The 24,944-nt window shown below is 42.0% G+C and overlaps 1 protein-coding gene and 2 long non-coding RNA genes across 4 annotated transcripts in view; all 3 read left to right on the plus strand.

Moving 5' to 3' along the window:
• Positions 1-9,199, plus strand: part of LOC128350745 (uncharacterized) — a 94,546-nt gene extending 85,347 nt beyond the window's left edge. The window contains exon 4 of the long non-coding RNA XR_008319434.1: positions 8,125-9,199. This is a non-coding gene — a long non-coding RNA (uncharacterized LOC128350745). The remainder of the gene's footprint in view (positions 1-8,124) is intronic.
• Positions 1-24,944, plus strand: part of DIPK2B (divergent protein kinase domain 2B) — a 370,971-nt gene that overhangs the window by 123,395 nt on the left and 222,632 nt on the right. The window lies entirely within an intron of this gene.
• The window catches only part of LOC128350747 (uncharacterized), a 123,146-nt gene continuing 121,503 nt past the window's right edge, over positions 23,302-24,944 (plus strand). The window contains exon 1 of the long non-coding RNA XR_008319436.1: positions 23,302-23,441. This is a non-coding gene — a long non-coding RNA (uncharacterized LOC128350747). The remainder of the gene's footprint in view (positions 23,442-24,944) is intronic.

The raw sequence follows: 24,944 nt of genomic DNA on the forward strand, positions 1-24,944 counted from the left end.
CTCATTTGCTACCAGAGAATCTACACTCAGAACACCTCAGAGACAACAGAACCCTGGACCCCATGGGTTAGAAACAGATGGGGGTGGCTTGCACCCTCTGTTCACTACACCACCACTCACTCTGGGCCACCCCAGTGCCCCCCAAGTACAGTTATGGGGCTGCTGAAACCTACATGATTCCCTATGGAGAAAAACCTTAAAGATGCGTAAATTTCAACAAATCACCAAAAATCAGCCCTCTGCCCAAATCCTTTGAAAAAAATCTAGTAGATTCCTTGCCCCCTTGGGCACTACCACCAACCCCACACTACTCTAGGCCACCCCTTTTCCCCTGACGTGAAGCGATACACCTCCATTATACCTTATGGGGGAAAACCTTAATGATGCGTAAACTTCAACAATTCACCAAAAATCAGCCCTTCACCCAATCCCTCTGCAATTTGGATCATAGCCTCCACCCATTAGGCACTACCACCTCACCCCACTCTTCCACCCCAGATCCTGCTTTATGCCCCTAATCTGCCCCAAAGACACTAAAACTTCAACAATTCACCAAAAATCAGCCCTTTGCCCAATTCCTCTGCAATTTGGGTGGTAGCCTCTACCCATTAGGAACTTAACTTAAACTGAGTAGTATCCCACTGCCTTGTGGGTGGGAGTGGGGTGTAGTTGGCACATGACAGTTGACAGTTGGCACTGTTGAAAAGACAGTCAAAATGAATAGAAGAAATGAAGGTGTGTAATGAATCCTCATAAGAATTTTTTGAGTGAAAGTTATTATACACCAAAGAATCCGAACACTTGAAAAATAGTGACCACACATTTTGCTCCATAACTCCACTTCTATAAGGGCTAGAGCTTAGCTTTTTTAAAAATGAAAGCTGGGAATCTCTGGGAATTAATAGGACAGATCCAAAACCTGAATCAATTCAAATCGAATCAGCCGCGATTCGATTTGTACCCGAATCTAGCCAATGTACCACAGGGGTGATTCATTTTGACTCTGAATCACCTGAATCAGCTAGATTTGGGTACTAATCAATTTGTATCTGAATCAATTTGCACATCCCTTCTAGTGACCTCTGGTGTTCACTGGCTAGAAGGGGTGATGAGTAAGGCAGATGAGTAAGGGCACTGCTCAGCTGAAGTATCCCCTCAAATTTTTACCTGGCTCAACTTTAAAATGGCTGGTATTCCTGTGCTTTGGTGAGTGCAGCAACAGCAGCAGATAGTTACCACAGTAACAGGGCTAATTACTATGTTAAAGGCGTCAGCAGCCTTTCTGACCACCCTTTCTGCTCAGCAAGTACCAGCTGCCACTGCCCCCCACTCCCTCCCCCCAACCAACTTGTTGCATTGTTTGCTCTATCTTATGGGCAAAGCACAGGACCAAAGCATGTTGGTGGAAAATGCAGGTCTGGGGAGGAAAGAATAAGAGAGATATTGATGCAGCTGTTGGAGCTAGCAAAGAAACAGCAACAGCAACATTGAGAAGCCACTGCTCCATGATAGCAACTCTGCCCTTGCCACCTCCACCTCTGATCTACAATTTAAGATGGGGGCATGCCCAGCCGGGCAATGGAGAAATGGGCAGAGCTGGCAATGCATGTGAGGCCATAGTGCAGTCACTGCCTGAGGCTGTTGCTTCACCTTTCCTCATGGGGAGCAGGGGAGCTGCCCCAGAGGTAAAGGACAGGAGAGTAGAATACTTACTATATGTAACCCATGTTAAATAATATAATATAATATAATATAATATAATATAATATAATATAATATAATTAATACATGGGTACATACCACCAGTTAGCAAGTATTACACACTTAAGAGCGGCTCAAAACCAGACTTTATTCTGTGGCTTTTTCATAGAGATCTAATCAGTTGGACTGGATCTTTTATTGCTAGTTGTTAGTGTATTAGATTTTACATTTCATTTTAAAGTTATAGTTATATTATTAGCCACTCTGGATTTGTTTTAACAGGGAACAGTGGGGTAGAAATTCATAAAATAAATACAGTAAATAAAGTGTGCTTAAACACATTTAATTCTGCATTGGTCTGACCAAAATAGGTTGCTAAAAATGTAAACAGCTATTTTAACCTATAAGCCAGCTCGACTTATTAGATAAGATGATCTGGCAGCTCCAGAGTTGAGCAGGCTTTTTGCTGCAGTACTGGCACCATTTAATTTACAGCCTGTCCCATCCTGCATATCTGCTCTCCTCCATCTGTTAATGTTCTGGAGCTCTCTCTTTAAGATAAATACTTGCCTATTTACTCCCTTCTCCTCCTCCCAGCTTCCTCCATTTATTTTCTGTATGCTCTTTACCCTACCTGAAATCTCTCTCTCTACAATCAAGCTGGTTCTCTAGAGGAAGCTGTCTACATGGAGACAAAGCCATGGGAAGAATCAAAGTTGACATGGCTGACAATGGCTTGGTAGTAGCCAGGATCAAGCTACTTTATTAATTTGGCAACAAAAATGATAACTATATCACCAACACCAGCTACACAAATGTTTGTGCTGCTTAACACCAGGTGTCGACTGACATACACGTATATAGCACATTTCAAAATTTAACCAGTTCTTGTACATTTATCTTTGTTTGTTACATTTATATCCCACATTGCATTCATTATGGAGCTCAAGGTAGCATATATGGTACTCCCAGTTGGTCATCCATCTAGGCACTAATCAGAGCTAGACTTGCTTAGCGTATGTGTATATGTGTGTGGGAGAGGGTATATAGCCTTCTCCTTACTGCCTTTGACAGTTAAGCATGCTATGTACAGCAAGCAGGTTTGATGAAAGTAGATAAACTCCAATAGGGATTGCCTGTGCTAAAGGCTGTATTCTGCCCCACCCTCCAAAAAAAAAAAAAGAAGTCACTGATATATATCAAATAAACTATTTAACAAGTAGCAGTACACTAAAGCAATGGGGTGGAGAAGGTGAAGCTACAAGTTGCCTGTAAGGCAATGGCTGAAACTACAGTATTAAAAGCAATTTCTCTTTAAAGAGCAACTGTGTAGTCAATGCAAGTGCTGCCTAATAAGCAAAACAAAGTAGCAAAGGGTTGAGTCACATTGCATTCATTACTTGTTTGAACAAGCCACATGTATAAACAATTCCATGAGTATCTGAAAGTGAAATCTTTTGGGACCAGCCTTCCTCATTTTAACAACTGTTTGGTTTACAAAATGGGGAATTCAGGTTAAACCCTGCCCTTCCACAGTATTCACATAATCTTGGGCAAATCCCTTATCTCTCAGCTGAACCTACCTTTCAGAGCTGTTGTTGGGATTAAATGAGGTAAGAGTATATAATTTACTTTGAGTCCTGAGCACAGAATTCAGAGGAAATTGAAATACTAATTTGCATTTTTGAATTGACTAGCAAACCTATGAGATTGATGGGCTACTTTGGGGGAGCCATGCATAGAAGTGCATATTTGCCATTTTGTCTTTGACTGCATTGGTCATTCCAATGTATGAGCTCAGAAATGGTAAAAATTACAGGACAGAAAGATGCAGGGGAATGGAACATGAGCCTAACTTTATATTTATATCACACACACACACACACACACACACACGAGAAACTGAGACCAAGCACACGATGAATTTTTTAAAAAAATATATATATATGGCAGCAATTAAGGGGAGTACAATATTGACACTGGCAATCTTTCTGATCTATGTATTCTTCAAAACTCTTTGCTTATGAACATAGGAAGCTACCATACACTGAGTCAGTCAGAACATTGGTCTATCTAGCTCAGTATTGTCTTCACAGACTGGCAGCGGCTTCTCCAAGGTTGCAGGCAGGAATCTCTCTTAGCCCTATCTTGGAGATGCCAGAGAAGGAAATTGGAACCTCAGATGCTTTTCTCAGAGTGGCTCCATCCCCTAAGGGGAATATCTTACAGTGCTCACATGTAGTCTCCCATTCAAATGCAACCAGGGTGGACAGTGCTTAGCAAAGAGCACAATTCATGCCTTATACCAGCTCTCCTCAAAGTGAAATTTATTCAACGAATGGACTGACAGCTCTGGTTGTAGAGCGACACGGTGCTCTAGTGCTAGAGCAGCTTTTTTTTTTTTTTTTTAAGGAGCAGATAAACCCTTGAAAAGCCTACTAGCTGCCCTTCCTGGCCCCTCACAGTAACAGCCCTAGCTTTGATTTGGGTTTCTGGAGCATGTGACATTGATTACAAGGGAACCTTGATTGTGTGCCACAGAACAAAAATTGAATTTAAAAAGTGTGTGTGTGTGGGGGGGGGGAGCTCGCATGGGCATATCAGGAGGCAAGATGCCCCACCCCATCCCTCCTCTTCTTCAATTCTATTGGCCAGAAATGGGTGGGATGGATGGAGTGGAGAGAAGCCTGCCACATGAACAAGCCAAGGGTTGAAAAACTGAAATAATCCATTATCATCCGCAATATAAAACAGAAAAGTGAACAGTCCAGGTTTACTTTGACTTCTCTTTATTTATGCTTATTTACACTATATGTGTTTTATATATTCTTGTCCTAATTTAAACTACTTCCTCCTGCAATAAAACTCACAGTCTGTAAAAGTTCCTTCATAAACACAGCAAGAGTATATTGTTCCATGGTCAAGATGAACAAGAACTGCCTCCAGAGATTCAAACAGAGACAAACGCCTTGTGGAACTAAAAGTTTTATCATCTCCAAAAGGCTCCTACTATTTTTGCTCTTGAATTCATTTGGCCAAGCTTGCTATTACCCTTGGGCATAGGCCAGGTTAGAGGATAAAATCACATCATAAAATGTCCAGATAAGAATAAGCTAAATAAAGCATATACTAAATTTGCTTGTTCGGGCCAAATTACATGTGCACACAAAAACCGAGCTATAGAGGTGTGCTTCCAATTGGAAATGCCTCTCTCTTTTTGGTCAAAACAGGCACATTGTGGGAGGGAGGAAGAGATGGGGCAGGGGGTGACCTATTACCAGGTTTTCTCTGAAGCATGATAGTTACCACCCTTTGTTGCTATGCCTTGGTTTAATGTGAGGAACTTAACTCAGTTTAGTGCAAACCTGCATACAGCCAAGAAGCGTTTCTATGTCTCTTTGGGTGGCTGGGCTGAGCACTTTCCACCTTCTTGAATTCTGATTTCGGTGTTGATGAACTTGTTGTTTTTTTGGGGGCAGGGGCACTCCTAAAGGTGGATATCCCTATGGGTGTTCTCTTAGACATTCCTCTTAAAACAAAAGGCTGAATAGGTGTTCTCCCCAAGGGAAGCAATCTAGAGTGGGGGGAAGACTGATTTTCAGGATAACTCACTTGATTGAATCTAAAGGTCTTGGAGTGAGGATACTCCTGGTTCCTTGGCTTATCTGAGTGTCCACTCTTCAAGAGGGGGAAACTGCATTCCAGTCTCAGTGCTCCAAAACACTTGTCTATTCTAGTGCTCTCTGTGCACACTCAGGGACTGTGACTATCAGAGCAGTCCCTTTTCAATCGCTTTACTGACTTGGGGGCACTAAAGAAAAACGTAGCCAGAATTACTATTTTCTTTTCCTTGAATCAGAGGAATGCGCTCAGGTAGAGGCTTCCTGTAACTACAGTGATGTAATCCTGTTATAATTCATGTTATACAGTGACATAATCATTGCATAAAACCCAGATTTAGTCTGGGGGTGCACTGAAATAAAATGGAATAGGCAGGCATGGCAACAGAGCCCAATTGGGAATGGTGTGAGGTGGGTGTGACCTCATTTGGGACCAGGGTAGACAGGGAGAAGGATGGAATCTTACTTTGGTGTTTGAGAGCGTGTAGAAGACTATGCAGGCGTTCACTGAGCAGGGCTGTGACGAGGATATGGATGGCAGTAGGAGACTGGAGAGCAGAACTGGAGAATGGTGAGTTGACTCGGGTGAATGCAAAACACATTTGTGCCTTATCAGGTATGAAGGGTGTGCACACTTTGAATTAGGAACATATCTCTTGAAAATTCAAATGGTGGCTAGAAAGGATTCAATTTGTAAAAGACATGTATACTTAATTCTGTACTTCACAAAGTACTTCTGTACTTCTTAGCATAATATAAAACGTAAGCTTCTGGGGGCCTTGGGATAAGGAAGGAGAGTCAGCAGTGGAGTCCGACACTTTGCAAGTGATCATCACTCTGATTAATTATGAAGTCCCAAGGATGTGTGCATGTTTGCTTGAAACCCATGCAAGTCTTTAGGCACTTTTAGGGCTAGCAGGAGAATGCTGCTTTATTAGATTTATTGTGTGTACTTTTAAATTTTCCTTCAATCTACTTTTCCTGATGATGATTTCTCCCATATATTAATCTTATATTTAGAGCAAAGTAAACCACTATATGAGATCTGTAATTCTCACTTTATAGGAGAATGTTTTCTGGTTAATGCAGTTTACTGAAAGCTTTGGTGAATGCTTGAACAGTGTGTGTTTACAGTTATTTATAAACACTATATTTCATGTGAGGTGTCATACAGTACAGACATGTTTTTGATCTGGGCTTTATGCCCAACAAGGTCACAGACATATATTGAGTGTCATCATTCCTAAATCTAGAATCTAAGCTAACATAACTAGTATATTGACTTCCCATGCAATGCCTTCAGAAAGTAACTAAAAATTATTAGTGATCCAAGGGCTACCATACAATCCTGGAAGATATTGTAACTTTATCCAGGAGTAATGGTGCTATTGGGTTACATCATCAAGGTCGCACACTACTTCAGATAACCCTTAAATATATCATGTAGCCAAACTGAGAGTATTAATTAAAAGCCCTGGATCTATTTAAATACAAGTTTAGAAGCCTCTGGCTCCCAATTCCTTTTCAAACTGAAATCTCACTTATGTCCAAGTGCACAGGCCTCGTTTATATTGGTTGCAAAAAGTAATGTCGAGAACCTTATCACTCTATTAGAGCATCGTAATTTTGGATGAGGGTAGTGAGAGGGGGGATAATGACAAAAGGTATCTTTATTTTTAAAAAACTGGGAGATGAGTGTAAAGCTGCAATCTTGTGCACATTTACTTCTGAAGAAGCTCCATTGAACTAAATGGGACTTAACTTCTAGCAATCCACTTCATCAGTTTGATTTAAGGAATCTAACTTGTGCAATATTGCAGCATAATGGTCTGATCACACATGCTTATTTGTGAATATGGTATTAACAGCGGATAGGCTTTTAAATATCAAACCTTATAGTGCCCTAAAATTGCCCTACTTTGAAGTATCATCAAGATATTGGTAGTAAGAAACAGTATTATTTGCTAGCTGCTATTCAGAATAATTTAGGATTGACTGTGAGATACTGGGAAGAGCTATAAAACATGTTTCAGGATTTCTGTGAAAAGTTCCCCCCTCCTCCAGTACAAAACAGGTTATGGTGCTAGAGAGGTTATGGTGCTAAATTCAAAAAAATAAAGCCCAAAAACGAAAGCATGAAAAGAGCATGTAAAGTCAGAATTTTGTAATGGATTTTAAGTTTGCATGTCACCCTTAAGGAGGGTGGTTTTTTTCTTTTCTTTTCTGGAATTAACATTAAATAATTAAATTAAGATTAACATTAACCCTGCTAACTTGGCAAAGAGGCACCTTTTAATGTGGTGATTCTCTTTATTTAGCGGGGGAGAGTAACTTGCCCTATTCACCCCCAGCACAGTACTTCCTGTGATTGTTGCTGGTGTCTGTCTTATGTTTCTTTTAGATTGTGAGCCCTTTGGGGACAGGGATCCATCATATTTATTTATTTATTTATTTATTTATTCTCTGTGTAAACCACCCGGAGCCATTTTTGGAAGGGCAGTATAGAAATTGAATAATAATAATTATTATTATTATTATTATTAAATCACATCTCAAAATAATTCTGTCCCAGGTCTATGTGTTTTCATGGAACAAATACATTTGTTGTTCTTTGCATTTCTGCTCTATGGAGGAATAATAGAATTGGACAAGTCTTTTAGGCCACCAAATACAACTCTTCTCAGTGCAGGAAATCTAGAGGTGGACCTAGAGGCTCTCCTGCCTCTGCTTGAAGCCCTGCAGTGAGAGAGAGCCTACCAATTTCCTAAGTAATGTTAGTTCTTTGCCCTGCCTTCTCTTCCAGGTCATGTGGAAACATCCATGCATGATCACCGGCAAGCAGTGGAGTTGCAGACACCCACAAACGACTAACTTCTTATCAGTCTTGAACTGGAGTCTGGCCACACGCACCCCACACACCATGGATGCTGTTTCGTTACTCTTAGCATGCCTGATGCCAGTCTCAACTTGTTCTGACTTTAAGCTTTCCTGACATCATTCCTACAACGCTGTCCATCTATATTCATTTTTAGTGATCTGGCCTTACATGAATTTCTTATGTGTGTCTTTTTATTTTTAATTTCAGCTCATCACTAAGCTTTCAGATGTCTGCCATTTTCTCTCTCTCATTGGAATTGTTTGTGCCTGCACCTTATGTAATTCCTTTGAGAATTCCCTCCCATATCGGGCTTCTTTCCACACAAGTTCATCTAGCTGTGGGATCCTATCTACCTTTTGTATGAGCATATTAAAATTAACTTTCCTGAAATCCAAGGTACATATTTGAATACACTCACCAGGAGCGTAGCTAGGTGAGAAGAGACCAGTGTTCTCCCTCTCTCCGGCAGCCCCTTGGGTGAGGGAGATGATGAAGAAGATAGGGAGGGGTGGAGCTGATGGCCCCTCAGGAGCTGGGGCTCCCAGATTCTTTGAACCCATCCGCTCAATTATAGCTACACCCCTGACACTCACCTTGAGGTTTTCATAAGTTCAGGAATTCCAGCATTATATGATCACTCACCATGATCCCCAAGTTTCCACTATTTCAAACTAATTGACTAACTTGTTCCAATTGGTTAGGACTAGGCCAAGACAGCTGATCCTTTTTTTCCTTCCTTCAGCTGCTTAGAGAGGAAGTTGTCATCAAGGCATGTCAGGAATTTATTGGAGATTCAATGCCTTTCTCCAGCAGAAATCAAAATAATTGAAGTCTCCATCACTACTAATTATTTCTTAAAAGAATTGTAATTTGTTGAAGAAAGCATCATCTTTATAGCAAAGGTAAATCTTATAGCTGATGATTCACGAAGAGGTGCGAGCGGGAAGTCCATATTTGTTTATTTGTTGTGAATGTTAATAAGAATATTGTCAAAATCAATAAAAATTTAACTTGCAAAAAAAAGAAGAAAGCATCATCCACATTTTCTCTTAGATATGGTGATCTTTCATGAACTCCAACTGCAATGTGTGTTTTTCTTTCTTAATCCCCCCCCCCCGATGCTCTCCACTGGGCTACCATGTTCACTCTCTTGGGTGTCTGTGCAAGTATACACATTTTGATATGTAATGTTACTCTTTCTGCCTTGGGTATTATCCCTCCAAGTCTCAGATATATTTATCAAGTTGTATTTGCCTTTCTGTACTAGGGATTCAAGCTCATCATCCCACCAAGTCTTGGCTATATTTACCAAGTTGCTTGTTTGTATGTATGTATGCATGTATGTATGTATGTATGTATTATTCAATCAGTCATTTTGATATGTAATGTTACTCTTTCTGCCTTGGGTATTATCCCTCCAAGTCTCAGGTATATTTATCAAGTTGTATTTGCCTTTCTGTACTAGGGATTCAAGCTCATCATCCCACCAAGTCTTGGCTATATTTACCAAGTTGCTTGTTTGTATGTATGCATGCATGTATGTATGTATGTATTATTCAATCAGTCAATCATATTTTTATACTGCCTGCTATGTACATCTCTAGGTGGTGTACAAAATATTTAAAAATCAACACAGATTAAAATCGCAAAACAATAAAAAAAAGTAGCATAAAACAGTTATTAAACACATTATTAAAATAAATTCTAATTAAAAGCCTGTGAGAACAGGTGAGTCCTGAGAGTCTTCCTGAGAACAAACAGAGAAGGAGATGCTATATTTATTTTATTTATGTATTTATTCAATTTTTATACTGCCCTTACAAAATGGCTCAGGGCGGTTTACTATTAAAACAAAACCATTAAAATCAGTTAACAATTGAAACAGAAATGATAAAACAGCATAAAACAACAACAATTAACAATTGAAACATAAAACAGCAATTAAACAATCAGAACAATTTTTAAACCCTGAAAAGCAGGTTACAACATTAAAACCAATTACAACTATTTAAAAACTGTGGAAGGCCAGGCCAAACAGATAGGTTTTATGGGCTCTCCTGAAGGCCAATTGTGGATTTCTGCAGGGAGTGCATTCAGGAGCAGCTACAGAAAAGGCCCATCTCTGAGTCGCCACCAAACGTACTGGTGGTAGCTGGAAACGGATCTCTTCAGATGACCTTAACGTGCAGTGGGGATCACACAGGAGAAGGCACTCTCTGAGGTAACCTGGAACTAAGCCGTTCCGGGCTTTAAAGGTAATAACCAGCACTTTGTATTTTGCCTGGAAACATATCGGCAGCCAGTTTATCTGTTTCAAAACAAGCATAATATGTCTATCTGGGTCTCTCTGGGTTGCCCCAGACACCAATCTGGCTGCCACATTTTATAGGTAATAACCTATAGGTAATAACCAGCACTTTGTATTTCACTCAGAAACATATCGGCAGCCAGTGCAGTTCTTTTAAAATCGGTGTTATGTGGTCCCTTCATGTTGCCCCAGAGACAATTCTGGCTGCCACATTCTGTACCAATTGTAGTTTCTGGACTACATATAAAGGCAGCCCCACATTGAGTGCATTACAGTAGGCAAGCCTGGAGGTTACCAGCATATGTACCACTGTTTTAAGGTCATTTACCTCAAGAAATGGACATAACTGACATAACAGTCAAAGCTGATAAAAACCACTCCTGGCCACTGCCTCAACCTGAGAAACCAGGGAGAGCTTGGGGTCCAAAAGCATTCCCAAGCTACGTACCTGATCTTTCAGTGGGAGTGTAACCCCATCCAGAACAGGCAGATCTAAACCATCTCTTGGGTCCCGACCCCCCACAGTAAGTACCTCCATCTTATTTGGATTCAACTTCAGTTTGTTATCCCTCATCCAGCCCATTACTGCCTCCAGGCAGGCTGCAGGTTGCGGGGGCTGAAGCGGTTGGGTAGGCGACTAGAGCGCAAGTGGATACAGCATGTCACCCATTTGAAGAGTTATGTGGTCGTGACGCATGTGGCAAAAAAGTTTTGGTCTGCGCGCATTGCAGCTGCAGGTTCGCGCTCAGCAGAGCTATCCCGGGTTGTGAGGAGTTTGATTTCTGCTCCTTCTACTTCAAATCAGTCCCTGGGGTCGTTCTGCTGTGATGCCTTTAATCATTTTTTTGCAAACAAGATCTCTTGTATTCGGGCCAACTTGGACTCCACTGTTTTTGCAGGGTCTATGGAGGAGGTGTCCAGCAATCCCTTTTGCAGTATTAGATTGGATCAGTTCCAATCTGTGACTCCTGAGGATGTGGACAAGCTGCTAGGGGTGGTGAGACTTACCACCTGTTCTCTGGATCCTTGCCCGACTTGGCTGCTTCTATCTAGCAGGTAGATTGTTGGAGATGGCCTAGTTAATATCATAAACACATCACTGAGGAGGGTAGAGTGCCCCCTTGATTGAAGGAGGGATTGATTAGACCACTCCTAAAGAAGCCTTCTCTGGATCCCTTAGTGATGGACAGTTACAGGCCAATCTCCAATCTCCCTTGGTTGGGCAAGGTGATTGAGAGGGTGGTGGCCGACCAGCTCCAGGCAGTCTTGGAGGAAACTGATTATCTAGATCCATTTCAAACTTGCTTTAGGGCTGGCTATGGGGTTGAGACAGCCTTGGTTGGCCTGATGGATGACCTTTACTGGGGAATCGACAGAGGGAGTGTGACTCTGCTGGTTCTTCTGGATCTCTCGACAGCGTTCGATACCATTGACCATGGTATCCTTCTGGATCGCCTGGGGGAGTTGGGGATAGGAGGCACTGCTTTGCAGTGGTTCCACTCCTATCTCTCAGGTAGATTCCAGATGGTGGAGCTTGGTGACGGTTGCTCCTCAAAATGGGAGCTGTTATATGGAGTCCCCCAGGGCTCCATTCTATCACCAATGCTTTTTAATATCTACATGAACCCGCTGGGTGAGGTCATCAGGAGATTTGGTGCTGGGTGCTATCAGTATGCTGATGACACCCAAATCTACTTCTCCTTTTCATCTTCAGGAAATGGCACTCATTCTCTAAATGCCTGCCTACAGGCTGTAATGGGCTGGATGAGGGAGAACAAATTGAAGCTGAATCCAAGCGAGACAGAGGTGCTCATTGTAGGGGCTCAAAATCTGAGGGATGAGTTAGATCTCCCTGTGCTGGATGGGGTTACACTCCCCCAGAAGGAGCAGGTGCACAGCTTGGGAGTACTCCTGGACCCAGGCCTCACCCTGGTATCTCAGGTGGAGGCCATGGCCAGGAGTGCTTTATATCAGCTTCGACTGATTCGACAGCTGCGTCCATTCCTTGGAGAGGATGACCTCAAAACAGTGGTGCATCAGCTGGTAACCTCCCGGCTTGACTACTGTAATGCGCTCTATGTGGAGCTGCCTTTGTACATAGTCCGGAAACTTCAGTTAGTTCAGAATGCGGCAGCCATATTGGTCTCTGGGGCAACCCGGAGAGACCATATTATGCCTGTTTTGAAAAAGCTACACTGGCTGCCGATATATAGCAATAGCAATAGCACTTACATTTATATACCGCTCTATAGCCGGAGCTCTCTAAGCGGTTTTACAATGATTTAGCATATTGCCCCCAACATTCTGGGTACTCGTTTTACCAACCTCGGAAGGATGGAAGGCTGAGTCAACCTTGAGCCCCTGGTCAGGATCGAACTTGTAACCTTCTGGTTACAGGGCGGCAGTTTTACCACTGTGCCACCAGGGGCTCTATATTTCAGGGCAAAATACAAAGTGCTGGTTATTACCTTTAAAGCCCTGAATGGCTTAGGTCCGAGTTATCTAAGAGAGCGCCATCTTTTACATGATCCCCACTGCATGTTAAGGTCATCTGAGGAGGTCCGTCTCCAGTTGCCACCAGTTCGTCTGGTGGCGACGCAGAGGCGGGCCTTCTCTGTAGCTGCTCCTAGGCTATAGAATGCAGAAATTCGTAATTTGAGATCATTGCTGTCCTTCAAGAGAGCCCTTAAAACGTACTTATTTGGCCTGGCCTTCCAGAATTTTAAATGATTAATTGTTTAAAACTGATTTTCAGGGCTTTTAGCTGTTTTATTGGTTTTATTGTGTTTTAATAGTTTGATTTTAATTGTTAATTTGATTTAATTGTTTTTATCATGTTGTGAACCGCCCTGAGCCATTTTGGAATCAATCAATCAATCAATCAATCAATCAATCAATCAAATAAATAAATAAATAAATAAATAAATAAATAAAAGGGAAGATATGCCATTTCCTGATGACATTGACATGGAGAAATAGATCTGGGTGTCATCAGCTTATTTACTTATTTTATTTATATACTGACTCTCCAAAAAATGGCTTAGGGCAGTATACAACAAATAAAAACTATTAAAATCAATTAACAGTTAAAATCAAAACTAAATCAATTAAAAAATCAAAATAATTTAAAACCAGCGTTAAAAAATTTAAACCATAAATCTAATTAAAAACCTGGGTGAATAAATGTGTCTTCAGCACCTCTTAAAAAGTTGCCATAAATGGGGAGGCTCTTAGCATAATGATAGCATCTGAAACCAAACTTCCTGATGATCTCTCTCAGTGGTTTTATGCAGATGTTAAAGAGCATTGGAGACAGTATGGAGCCTTGTGGAACCCCACACTTTAGCTCTTGCTTTTCAGAACAACAGTCTCCAAGTGACACCATCTGGAATCTACCAGAGAAGTAGGAACCACTGTAAAACAGTGTCACCCCATCCCACCTCCCTCAGGCAGTCCAGAAGGATACCATGGTCTATGGTATCGAAAACCACAGAGAAATCCATAAGTATCAGCAGAGTCACACTCCCTCTGTTGATTGGAGATTATCCATCAGGGTGACCAAGGCAGTCTCAACCCCATAGCCCGCACGGAAATCAGTTGGAAATGGGTCTAGATAATCTGCATCATCCAAAACTGCCTAGAGCTGAGAGGCCACCACCCACTCAATCACCTTGCTCAACCATGGAAGGTTGGAAACAGGTCTATAATCAGCTAAATCTGAGGGATCCAATGCAGATTTCTTCAAAAGTGGTCTGATAGCTTCCTTAAGACAAGGAGGTATCCTCCCTTCTCTCAGAGAAGCATTGCTAATATTTACTAGACCCTCTCTGATAATATGATTACCAGATGAGATAAGCCAAGTTGGGCAAGGCTCAAGAGAACAGATTGTGGGATGCACAGTCCGAAGCAGTTTGCCTACTTCCTCAGGAGTCACAAACTGAAAATGGTCCAATCTAATCTCATAAGAGGAGTTGTTGGACACCTCCATAGCTCAGCCCGAATATGAGAGATTTTATCTGCAAAAAGTCATTAAAAAGTCACAGCAAGTGACCGATGGTTCCAAGTTTCAATTCAAGGGGGAGGGGGTACATACTAGCCCACTCACAACCCTAGACAACTCAGCTGGATGTGAATTTGTGAAGCAATGCTGGCAGAAAAGAACTTCTTCTTTGCTGCCTGCACTGCCAGAGCTTAGATCTTGAAATGTGCTCTGTGTTGTGCCGGATCAGATTTGTGCTGAGACTTCCTTCACTTGTGCTCCAGCATCTACCTCGCTGCTTCAATTCTTGTAGCTCATCCAAATACCACATGGCTGTCTTTAAAAGCAGGTTGGAAAGGACGCTTAGGAGCAATTGCATCTACTGCTCTAGTGAGTTCATTATTTCATGTTTGCACCAGAGCATCGAAAAAATCACTAGCAGAGCCAAGCCTGAACCCTTCCAAGGCTTCTTGGAATCCTATCAGATCCAATAACATCCTCGGGCAGACAAATCTAATAGTTTCTTCACCCCTGCAGAGGTGGGTTGTGGCTGTAAGTTCCACCTTAACCAGATGGTGATCTGCCCATCTTATTTATTTATTTATTTATTTACCTATTTTTATGCCACCCAAAACTTATGACTCTGGGTGGTTTACAACAAAATAAAAACAGTATTCCATGACAATGGGGACATGATAGGGCTCACAGAACACCACCCTGATCAAAGCAAAAGATGAAATTGAGCATGTGGCCAGCATCATATGTCGGTGCAGAGACCAATTGGGTGGCCAGCCCACAATCATCATGGCCCCTATGAATTCTTGAGGTGCTCCCAACAACCTGGTCCCAAAATGAAGTCCCCCAGCACCAGCAGCCTGGGCCACTCCATGCCAATTCAGCAACCAAGTCCGTCAGCTCAGTTAAGGACTCCACTGGGCAGATTGGTACACCAGCAGAAGTCCCAGTCTATCCCTGCTCCCTAGACTCAGGTACACACATTCAATATAGGCTAAATTCCTGACAGGAATCCTGGTATTCTTATAGACCATAGCCACCCCACCTCCCCACCTACATCCTCTCACCTGCTCCACCATAGAGTAATCCTCTGGAAGAACCTGGGTCCAAAATGGACCACCATCCTCTCCCAACCAGGTCTCCGTAATACATATTAGGTTGGCTCCTTCATCCATAATCAAGTCATGGACTACCTCAGATTTATTTTGAACCGACCTGGCATTACAGAGTAATAAGGTAAGGGTCTATGGGTGGTTGGCATTGCTCTCCAAGGTCAAAGAGGTGGTAGGTCTGCTGGAAGGGGAAACAGCAATTAAATTTCTTAATTTCCTTTCCCTGTAATGACCTGCTGGCCTACCAGTGCCAGATCGTATTTATGTATTTGCCTGTCTGTACTAGAAATTCAAGCTCATCTTTTCCCCATACTCTGAGCATTACAGTTATCCCTTATCAACAGCTAGAGTTCCATTCTGACAAAACTTCGTGGTTGGTGAGGCGTTGGGAAACAGGGTTAGGAGAACCATGACTGCAAAAAAGACCTAACAACAAAGGGAAAAATACAAAAATTCCTGTAATATCACCAAGAGTCACCAAGAAGAATAAGCAGGTTGAACCTCTGAAAAATTTATGAACTGCAAAAAATCACTCAAAGGCATTTTAAATTGGCAAAGGACAGCAAGGGTCTGCAAGGGTGACCAAGAGCAATGAGCTGATCGAACTTCTGAACTCACCAAAATTGCTGAACTCCCCCAATCACTAACCCATCCACCTCAGTCACTAAAAATCTTGCCAACTGTGGATACTCTGGTCACGGTTAGCAACACCTGTCACAATTTCCCATTTGTATATACTCAAAACTGCGGTTGGTAAAACTGTGGTTGGCAAGGGATGATTGTACTATATCCAAGCCATGGATATTATGCTCCAATGTCTTGAAGTTATTTTATTATTTATTTTATCCTGTTATTCTATTGCAAGGTGTGCTAGGCAATACCACAATTCCCCCTGTTTGTCCTGTAGCCTTCAAGTCAGTGAGGCGTTTCACAAAATTAGTGTGAAGCTCCTTGAGGTGGTTTGCAGGGAAAGCGGGCTCTCCTCGCTCTCCCTGGATTGGCCGCCCACACGATTACTGGCTCTGTCACAGAGCCCATGGGGGCTGCAGGAATCAGGGGCTGCTTGGCCCCTGGAAGTCCCAGGATGCCCCGCACGAGCACAATTCTGGGGGGACCAGCGACACACAAGTAGAAAAACAAGGTTAACGGAGCACTCACTCCGTTAACCTCATATAAGGGGAGGGGGAAATTAGGCGGGCTAGCTACCTTGTAACCACCAGGCTTTTCCGCCATCACCAGGAAGCGGGCTAGGCTCCCTTAGCCCGCTTTCTGGTGATTGTAAGAATAGCTTCTCTGTCTCTAGTATTGATCTTTGTATTTAGCTTTGGGCTTTTGTCTCTAAACCAGAGTTTGGTATAAAGCCCTCTCGGTCTGGTTTATTGGGTTCCTGCCAAACACTTTCCCTCAAGTCATTGTGAAGGGCAGCCCATTTCTTATCAATAATCCTTTATTACAAAAGTTTAGTTCCTGGTCCCAGAAACAGACTCTCTTTCATCTACAGTACACTATCTGCATAACCAGTCATAACCAATCAGGATAGTATATCAGCATGGAATGAGCTGTCAGAGTACTCAGTACTAAATACTCTCGTGTAATTAGCTTTTTATCCCGGTGTTCCCTTATTTTAAAAGAAAAACCCTCAACAAGGAGGCCACTATTAACAGGAATGTAGACTACCATATTCAACATATTAAAATAAACCCAGTTTTTCTGCTTCTAAATTCTCATCTGTATGTGGCATGAAATGGTCAACAGGGGGCTTTAGTTTCAGAAAAATCTTTTTTAAAGGTTGAATGTTTATTTTTACCAGCTTGCTTATTACCAAAAAACCTCCAAATGCTTTTATTTATTTGTGGAAGATCTAGAATATGCTAGAGTCCCTTATGACTAAGGGAAATGAGCAAGACTTCCTTGCTCATTCATAACCACAACCACAAGGTTAAACTGTCCTGTCTGTTCTTGAGCATTTCATCTTTGAAAAATGCACTGAACTTCATTCTGTGCCAAATGCAGGGATGGGTCCTCCCTAAGCAATTTCAGTCCAATACAGAGCCACATCCCAGGTATGTGACTAAGTCCTTCGTCATATAAACAGAAAGTACTCATGTTGTATTAGTAATTGTCATCCTTTCAAGCCAGCACTATATAGCTTCCCTTTAAAACCAGTACCCTTAGTGTAGAGGTGTGCACAAAATTTGGCTTGCCTGGTTCAGTTCGAGTCCAAATCAGACTGGGCATATTTGGTTTTGTGCACCCCCGAACACCCCCCCGGTTCGGGTTCAGGGGTTCATTTTTTAAAAATTTCAAACTTTTTTTACAGTAATAAAACTCAGTGCTTCCCACTCCTGCGGCTTCTCTATGACTGCAGGGGGGGTCTCTAGAGGTTCCCTGTCCCCCCACTGGCCTCCAGTTTGTCACAAATATGCCCAGTTTGGGTGGTTTTCAGCCCATTCTGGGCCTATCCTCCACGTGGGTGGCCATTTTGGAGGCTGCTGTGCATGCCCAATGTGCCTCTGTATGGCCAGGTCAAATTAAAAAATAAAAATAAAATACAACCCCCCGGTTTGGTCCATTATTGGGCTGACAAGGGTGGTTCGATATCGAACCATCAAACTGGGCGTGTTCAATGTTAAACACCTTTGAATTCGAACCCGTTCTCACATCCCTACCTCAGTGCTTCATAGCTAACATACATACTCTCGGAGGCTGTTCTCATGCACAGCTAAGACTGGGCTAAGGAGGCCAAGACTGGGCTTGGCTGCATGTGAGAATCACCAGGATTGCACCTGATCCTAGCAGTGCTTCAGCGGCAAACCTGCCTAGGGAGCCTGCCTCTTAAATTATTTAGCCTGCCTCATGTATTATTTATTTTTCTAGGTAAACTGCTTTGAGAATTTTGTTGAAGAGTGGTATAGAAATATTAGTAGTAGTAGCAGCAGCAGCAGTAGTAGTAAATGAGGTTAAGGGAGCATGTGCTACTACTCTTAATTATATCTTCTTTTTTAAGTGTTGGGGAACTCACTGAGAGTCCATCTTGATCATTCTTTATTTTTATGCAGTAGTGATGAATAGCAATCAAGGAAAATGTTTCATGAAATTTGGAAGCAATCAATAGAATTAAGGTGGTATAGAAAGAATAGTTCTGTGATTTCTATTTACATAATATGTTCACTAATAATTCAGTCTAGTATGTCCTTATTGCATGATCATTCTATCAAGTATACATCCCAACATTTTCTCCTGCCCATTACTTCTCACAATTAAAAGTATGCATGAGAATTAATCCCTGCAGAAACTTTAGAAAACAATATACCTACTGTAATTTTTTAAAAATTAATTTGTCACATACACATGCTGGCACTTAAGTTCATCCAATAAAGTGATTGCTGCCTACAAAAAAGAAGCTTATACCATAGTAAATCTACTCATAAGGTGCTTGCTGCTAGAGTCTTACTACTGCTGTTTCAACAACCTGCTATTTCAACAACCTATATAGCATGTTCCATGTATAAATCCATTTGTGGCCCATCAGATATACTGATAGGTTATTTTGTGGAGGTAGTGGGATGCAGCAGGCTAAAAACCCCTTCCCCTCACTTTTCCAAAGGACTTTTCTAGAAAGACCTTCTTCCTTCCTCACGGCATTTTCTCCACCCGCTTTCAAATAGTCTGGGATTCAGTAACAAGTCACATAAAGTCATCACCCACCATCAGCCACATTTTTATAGTCCTATTCCTCCTATTATTGCAGGAAAGGGTGAAGACAGACATCACATTTGGGGTGGGTGGGAATGATTTGAACCCACATTTTGACACTTCTACTCACTTTCACACTTTCCATATGGAGTCAGACTATTGGCCCACCTAGCCCAGTTTTGTCTACTCTGACTGGTAGCGGGTCTTCAGGATTTCAGACAGGGGTCTTTCTCATCACCTGATTCTTTTTAAGTGGGAGATGTCAGGGATTGAATTTGGAACTTTCTGTACTGTATGTGAGGAGTCCAACCACTAATGGGAGACAACATGTGAGCACTGCAAGATATTCCCCTTAGGGGATGGGGCTGCTCTGGGAAGAGCACCTGCCTACTTGCATGCAGAAAGTTCCAAGTTACCTCCCTGACATCTCCCAGATAGGGCTGAGAGAGACACCTGCCTGTAACCTTGGAGAAGCCGCTGCCAGTCTGTGTAGACAATACTGAGCTAGAAGGACCAATGGTCTGGTTTGGTATATGGCAACTGACGATGTTCCTACACACTTGGTTTATATATATTCATGAAGCTTTAACATCCATTCAGTTGCCTGAAGCAATGAATCACGTGTGTGGTGCAGTGAACCATCACTCCTCCTTTTCTGAAGTTGTTCCCACACAGTTCTGATAACATATGGTAGCTACTTGAGTTCAAAATTGAACAAGGTCACATGGCATCCATCAAGGGGTTGAATGAACTCCAAATGTGCCAGTTACGACTGATGTAATAGAAAGAGATGCTTATTACCAAAGCAAACTGCTTAAGTATTTGCAGTTTGCTCAAGGAGGTAGGGACTTCTTAATCTGCACCGCACCTTCTATAAGAAGTGTACACTTCTTTTGGTGGGGAAAGTACAATAGACAAGAAATATCAACTTTTATTTGAATGGAATCTAGCTTGATATATTTCTCTTTTAAGACAGAACCAAAGTTTTGTGTCCATAGAAGAAGTAAAAGAAACTTAGCAAAATAATTCTATTTCTTATCATTATGAGCTTGGAACACTCTAGCTCCTTCATGGATGGAAAGGAGTTAAGTATTAAACTATGAACATACAGAAAAGCTACTTACCACCTGATTTTCCTTTTAACCAAGGCACACTTATGTTCCTTGAGTAGTAAAATGTCCTGAAGAGGTCCCTTAATCTATCTCCTTTGTAGAATATGCCAGTAGGCATTTTAATTAGACAAGGAGGAGTGATGTTCATTTCAGTGAGCTGGCCGAGTAACTTCCTTAGCTCCAATAAAAAGAACAACAAATAAATATGTGTGTTGATTTATGAAGCTGAGCTCATCATCAAAAAATACACTCCCTCCACCACATGATGGAGCAGAAGGAACATGTCTAGACATTAAGCCTATGTAATACCTGGGGCAATAGGTGTCTTTGCCAGGTTTAACCAAGGTACTGTACAGAGATGACAAAGAAAGAGGAAAAGAAAGTTTGGAATCTTTGACATGGAATCAAAGCTAAATATTTTTGTGGGTGCAGACTGTCTCAGGCATAACACTCATGTGCAACTATTTCTCTGTTGTCAGAACCAAAATGCCTAAGGTTCTTTTCATTGTCACCATCAGTTTATACAAGTTCAATCATGTTTATTTTTCTTTTCTTTTTGAATTTGCCTGGTTACCTTTTAAAACATGGCTAGCACCAGCACCTGGCAAAATCAAGCAGATGCCTAGGTCCAGATGTGTTAAAAGCTAAGGCATAGGCCTGACACAATTCCAACTTATAGCTGTCCTAGTGCTTAAGAGATCAAAGAATAGCACATCTCTCTCAAGAAGAGTCAAATCTCTTGCTGTGGGGCACAGAATCCTTGAATCATTCCTCCATGCAAAGATATATGGGGAAAGGTGTGCTGTGTTTGATACTGAGTTCATTTGTATATTGATTTACTTTATTTAAAATAAACAAAAAACAAGTGTCATAGGAAAACACATAGAAGACATTTGTGAAATAACTGATTGGCTCCCCTGTGTTTTTAAACCATCTTAAACCAACTTATGAGATCACCCAACATTCATAGAGCTGGGTCTCACAATCAGTGAGACCCAATTTCTGCAGCAGAACGGGAAAAGCGGGCCCTGGGCGGACGGTCAGAGCTGGCAGGGGCTGGGGAGCTCAGAGACAGTGTGGTCCCCGGAAGGTCCAGTATGCCCTACGCGAGTGCGCAGGGCATACTGGGGAGACCCCCGGAGCCAGGAGGTGGCTTTTCACCTCCCCTCTGGGGATCTACTCATGAGTAGCCGTGGCACAGAGCAGCACCATGGCTACTCAAGATCGGGAAGCCTGGTTTTGTGGAGTGCTCACTCCACAAACCTGGACTTATGGGAGGGCTACAAAAGCAGGCTAGTCGCTTGTAAGCCACCAGGCTCACCTGTGAGCCTGGTGGTTTACAAAAGCAGCAAAAATCGGGCTAGGCTCTCCTAGCCCAGTTTTTGCTGCTCGTGGGAATAGCCCCATAGTGAGTGAGTGTGTGTGTGTGTGTGTGTGTCCTTATCAACTTCACAATGCCTAGACCAATATGGACCAAATTGGGTACAGTTGTAGGGACAAATAGGGAAACCTCAATGGCATAGTTTGTGATGATATCATCCTCCCCAATTCAAGATGGTGGATATGTAAACATTTGAAGTGCAAGTGGGCTAACTTGTGAACTGCCTAACGGATTTGAACCAAATTTGCTAAAGCTGTAGGGACATATAGGGACAGCTCAAGGGTGTAGTTTGTAAAGATGCCAACCACCCTGATTCAAGATGGCAGATATGTGAACATTTGAGGTGCAACTGGGCTAACTTACAGACCACCTAACTGATCTGGACCACATTTGGTGCAGTTGTAGTGAGTGACACAAAGGGACACCTCAATAGCATAATTTGTGATTATGTAATCCACCCCAGTTCAAGATGGTGGGCATATGAACATTTGAGGCACAAGAGGCAAACCACCTAACCAATTTGAACCAAATTTGCTACAGCTGTAGGTACACATAGGGAAACCTTAATGGTGTCATTTGTGATAATGGCATCCACCCCATTCATTCAGTAGATGCATGAATATTTGAGGTGTAATTGAGCTAATTTCTGAACTGCCTAACCAATTTGAACCAAATTTGCTACAACTGTGGGGACACATATGGATAGCTCAAGGGCATAGTTTGAAATGATGTCATCCACCCCAATTCAAGATGGTGGATGCATGATGGAAGATGCAAGTGGGCTAACTTGTGGACAGCCTAAATTATTTGGACCAAATTTGATGTAATTGTAGTGAATGACACAAAGTGACGCCTCAACCATATCGTTTGTGATTATGTCATCACCCAAATTCAAGATGGTGGACACGTGAACATTTGAGGCACAAGAGGGCTACCTTGCAAACTGCCTAACCAATCTGAACCCAATTTGCTGGGACACCTCAACAGTGTAGCTTGTAACAATGTCATCCATCCCATTCAAGATGGTGGAAACGTGAATATTTGAGATATAAATTGGTGTAACTTCTGAACCACCTAACTGATTTGAATCAAATTTGTTACAGCTGTAGGGTCACATAGGGACTGCTCAAAGACATAGTTTGTAATGTCATCCATCTCAATTCAAGTTAGCGGATGTGTGAACATTTGAGGTGCAGGTAGGCTAAGCTGTGTACTGCCTAATTGATTTGGACCAAATTTAGTCCAGTTGTAGGGATAGTGAAAGGAAAGTAGGTAGATTAGTTCTTACCATAACAACTTGGTTATTTGTTCAATTCAAAGTGGTTGCAGGAGGATCTGATTGGGAAGAAGCACTCAGCAATCAAGTTTTATTCCTTTCCCCTGCATTGTTTTTCCTATCTAAATTTGCTATTTGCCAAACCGGGGGGGTGGGGGGGGGGAATACAAACACATATATGGTTTAAATCATTACATATCTCTTTCTTCTTTAGAGAGAAGAACCTAAATTGCCCCATAGGGACAATTGTTGAGAGTGACCTGGAGCTGGAGAAGCAAATTGGAGAGGCATCAAAGAGAGATATGGCGGTAATAATGGGTGACTTCAACTACCCACATATAGACTGGATAAATTCACATTCAGGTAATGAAAGAGAGGCCAAATTTCTAGACATTCTAAATGACTGTGCCTTAGAACAGTTAGTCATAGAACCAATGAGAGAGAAGGTGACCTTGGAACTAATCCTGAATGGTGCCCAGGACCTAGTGCAAAATATCAGAGTTGCAGAACCACTGGGGAACAGTGACCACAGAGTGATCCAATTCAGCTTATATGTGAGTTAAGAATTCTCCAGGAAGTCCAACACAGATTGGACTTCAGAAGAGAAAACATCTCAAAAATGGGGAGACTGGTAAAAGGGAATCTGAAAGGGAAAGTCAGGAGCATCGAATCACTCAAGAAAGCATGGAACTTATTTAAAACCACAATAATAGAAGCTCAATTGGAATATATACCAAGAAGGAGGAAAAGGTACCACCAAGTTCAGGAGGACTCCAGCATAGCTAACAAGTAAAGTGAGGGAAGCCATAAAAGGGAAGAAGACTTCCTTCAGAAAATAGAAGTCCTGCCCAAATGAAGAGAACAGGAAGGAACACAAACTCTGGCAAAAGAAATGCACAGAGACAATAAGGGATACAAAAAGAGTTTGAGGAGCATATAGCTAGAAGTGTCAAGGGAAATAACAAAAAAAAAATTAAATATCAGAAGCAGAAAACTGCCAGGGAGGCAGTTGGACCCTTAGATAATGAGAGCATTAAAGATATTATTAAGGATGATAAGGAGATGGCAGCGAAGCTAAATGCGTTCTTTGCATCTGTCTTCACAGCAGAGGACACTGACCATATACTCTCTCCGGACCTGAGTTTCTCAGGTTTAGAGGCTGAAGAACTGGGCCAATTTGAGGTGATGAAGGAAAATGTTCTAAACTATCTCAAGAAGCTAAAAATTAACAAAACACCAAGGCCAATGGCATCCACCAAGAGTTCTGAAGGAACTCAAATGTGAAATTTTATTTTATATTTATTGTTAAATTTATACCCTGCCTTTCATGAAGAAAATCCCAAGGTGGGAAATTGCTGAACTCCTAGCAAAAATATGTAACTTGTCCCTATAATCAAGCTCAGAACCAGAGGAATGGAAAGTAGCTAATGTAATTCCAGTTTTCAAAAAGGGATTGGGGGGCGGGGAGTTCTGGGAAATTACAGGTCATTTAGCTTAACTTCAGTGCTGGGTAAATTTATGGAAAGCAGACTTAAGGACAAAATTGTTAAACATATAGAAGAACAGGCCCTGCTGAAGGCAGCATAGTTTCTGCAAGGGCAAGTCTTGCCTCACTAATGTTTTGGAGTTCTTTGAGCGTTTCAACAGGCATGTGCATGGAGGTGATCCTGTTGACATAATATACTTGGAGTAAACTTAGCAGTCAAGAGATCCACACAATTTCATGTGTGGATCGGTAACTGGTTGAAGGACAGGAAACAGATAGTAGGGATAAATGGATCCCCCCCCCCAAAATGGAGGGAAGTAAGAAGTGGGGTCCCCCAGGGATCTGTACTGGGACCAGTGCTCTTTAACATGTTCATAAAT

The sequence above is a fragment of the Hemicordylus capensis genome, chromosome 3, assembly GCF_027244095.1.
Source record: "Hemicordylus capensis ecotype Gifberg chromosome 3, rHemCap1.1.pri, whole genome shotgun sequence".
In the NCBI taxonomy this organism is placed as follows: Eukaryota; Metazoa; Chordata; class Lepidosauria; order Squamata; family Cordylidae; genus Hemicordylus; species Hemicordylus capensis.